This window comes from Schistocerca gregaria, chromosome 4 (assembly GCF_023897955.1).
Source record: "Schistocerca gregaria isolate iqSchGreg1 chromosome 4, iqSchGreg1.2, whole genome shotgun sequence".
Lineage (NCBI taxonomy): Eukaryota > Metazoa > Arthropoda > Insecta > Orthoptera > Acrididae > Schistocerca > Schistocerca gregaria.
Window position 1 is genome coordinate 672079805 of NC_064923.1, and position 3069 is coordinate 672082873.

General features: G+C 44.7%; 1 pseudogene; it reads left to right on the forward strand.

Moving 5' to 3' along the window:
* Positions 1-818: 818 nt before the first annotated feature.
* LOC126267858 (retinoblastoma-binding protein 5 homolog) lies at positions 819-2141 on the forward strand (annotated as a pseudogene).
* The last annotated feature ends 928 nt before the right edge of the window (positions 2142-3069 follow it).

Consider the following 3069-nt stretch of genomic DNA (forward strand, 5'->3'; position numbering starts at 1 on the left):
GGAGGGTAAAAATCGTAGAGGGAGACCAAGAGATGAATACACTTAGCAGATTCAGAAGGATGTAGGTTGCAGTAGGTACTGGGAGATTAAGAAGCTTGCACAGGATAGAGTAGCATGGAGAGCTGCATCACACCAGTCTCAGGACTGAAGACCACAACAACAACAACAACAACAACAACAACATCCTTGTTTTAATTTTTGTGGTGCACTTCCAGTAGGCGTTTATTCTGCTTCCAAGACACTTATAATTTTCTACCTGTTCTAATATTTCTCCATACAGCATAACTTTTATTTCTTTATTTCCTCTTGGTGCCAATAGTTTTGTTTTCTTTGTGTTAAGCGATCAGTATAGGGAACTTCATATAAGTTTGTTCAAGTACAAATTTTTCGAGCAGGATAAGTGCTTACCAGATGTAAAACTTTCACTGCGTCGTTCGTCGCTAGCGCTGCAACACCAATCTCATGTACATTTGCTACACCACAAGACCCAAATAAAGCTGAGCGCGTTGCAGACACTAGGACAACAACTAGTCCCACAAGTTATCTCCGGAACGGTCCCGTCAGTGGGAAGTAAACGGCAACTGTTTTGCTGAACGTGCAATCCGTTCGTGGAACTGAGCCAAGCTCGCACTGCGACACTACATACTCCTCTAAGCTTGACGGAATCCAATCGACAAGTACGACGGTCCGTCCTATCTGGACACCACGCACAGCTGCTCCGCTTGCTGATAGCTGCTCTGTGGCGAGGTTCAGGCGGTATATTGTTTACTAACCGAGTGCTTTTAAAGACATAATGTCGACTTTATAAGTGAGTGACAATGAATCTAGAATTACAATAATCTTTCGGACAAATCTGTCCGGAGTTCGGTGGTGAATTGTATGTATATCGCTGGCCTACACTTGAGCCTCCAACAAAAGAGAGACATCGTTAGCCGTAGGACATAACGACGGCCGTATGGTAATATGGGACTTTTTGACTCGGGGAATGGTGGAAGTAAAAAGTGCCCTTCTCTGGCCAGTTTGTTCCTTAAGTTGGTCACGGAATGGACATAAGCTGCTTAACGCTTCAGTAGACAATGATGTTTGCACCTGGGATGTTTTCTCAGGAGAATGTGACCAGAAGTGCCGTATTCTGTCACCATTCCTCAAGGTGCAGCTCAGTCTACGTAATGAAAAAATGTTCTTTGTGTGCCTCATGAGACATGTAGCAGTACTTGATACTACGTATGGCTCACATCAGAGATTCTGACATAAATATGGTGGCATCTTTTGACCGTTGTGGTCAACATGTGTGTGCTGACAATGCACGTGGAAAGGTTCTGGTTCTTTCAACACCAGGACTGGAATTTAAACCTTCATTCGAGGTCACTCAGGGTACAACCATTGCGACTGCTGTTAAAAGTATTGAATTTACTTGACGTAGAGATTGTTTCCTAGTGAACACTGCCGACCGTGTCGTCAGAGATCATGACACCAGGGAAGTTATGGCATGTGTGACAGATGGCGAATCAGAAATCATTCAGAAACTACAGGATGTGGTCAACAAAACCACGTGGAAAAAAAATCAGTTTCTCTGGCGTTGTGGTGTACATCTGCGCTGCTTCGCACGTCAACAAGCATTGTATGTGTATGCGAGATAAGCGTAGGAAATCTTGTGAAAATGCCTCGTGATACTAAGGCAGAATTCGTACTAGATGTTGTGTGGCATCCAGTGCGTCCAGTCATTGCCTCGATATCAAGTGGTGTTGGTCTCTGCTTGGGTTCAGAACCAAGTAGAAAAATGGTCAGCGTTTGCTCCAGACTTCAAGGAACTTGATGTTAAAAAATGTGGGTGAAATGTTATGGGACTAAAGTGCTAAGGTCTATAGTCCCTAAGCTTACACACTACTTAACATAAATTATCCCAAGGACAAACACACACACCCATGCCAGAGGGAGGACTCGAACCTCCGCCGGGACCAGCCGCACAGTCCATGACTGCAGCGCCTCAGACCGATCGGCTAATCCTGAGCGGCGAACTTGATGAAAATGTCGAGTATGAAGAACGTGAATCTGAATTTGATCTTGTAGATGAAAAGAAATCTGTTGAACGTGTTCCAGTGAAACAAGAAAACAATCTTGAAAAATTCATCCTCTTTTGAGTAATCGTGTCAAGGAAAGGAATTGGTCGAGCGAGACGAGAAGACAGAAAACGAACAAAATGAAATTCTGATGTTAAGGATGGTGAGCATTGTTTCCATGGACTTCCAGGTCATTGGCCACCAAGTTTTTGCCGTGTGACCAAGCTGTTTGACAAGAACAGATGTAACAGTTGCACTGCGGTCTCGCGGAGACACAGCGAAAATGACAGTCTTTGAGGCTGGAGAAGATGATAGAGGTCATATGAAATCAGTGTGCTGAATTCTGCTCCAGGTAAGTTAGCATTATAGTAATACCATTTGCATAGGCTTATTATAGTAAATATTCAAAAGTTTTATCCGACACTTTTCATCGCACTCAAAGTAGAAAGATGTGTTTATAGTTACAGGCACTTAAATGTGATTTGCAGAGTATCCATTTAGATGTAGATGCATTTCAGTCAATAAATCTGCTCTGTCATATTAGACCCTTGTGTCAAGGACTGTCGGTACGTCCACTGTTTTTTGACAGTTGTATGTTTTGTTATTTTTTGTAACAGGTAACAAAAAGAAAGTAACCAGCATATTGAAACTTTAGTAGCAACAGTCTTGATATACACTCCTGGAAATGGAAAAAAGAACACATTGACACGGGTGTGTCAGACCCACCATACTTGCTCCGGACACTGCGAGAGGGCTGCACAACACGTGGGGCGTGAGGTCTCCACAGTACATCGATGTTGTCGCCAGTGGTCGGCGGAAGGTGCACGTGCCCGTCGACCTGGGACCGGACCGCAGCGACGCACGGATGCACGCCAAGACCGTAGGATCCTACGCAGTGCCGTAGGGGACCGCACCGCCACTTCCCAGCAAATTAGGGACACTGTTGCTCCTGGGGTATCGGCGAGGACCATTCGCAACCGTCTCTATGAAGCTGGGCTACGGTCTCGCA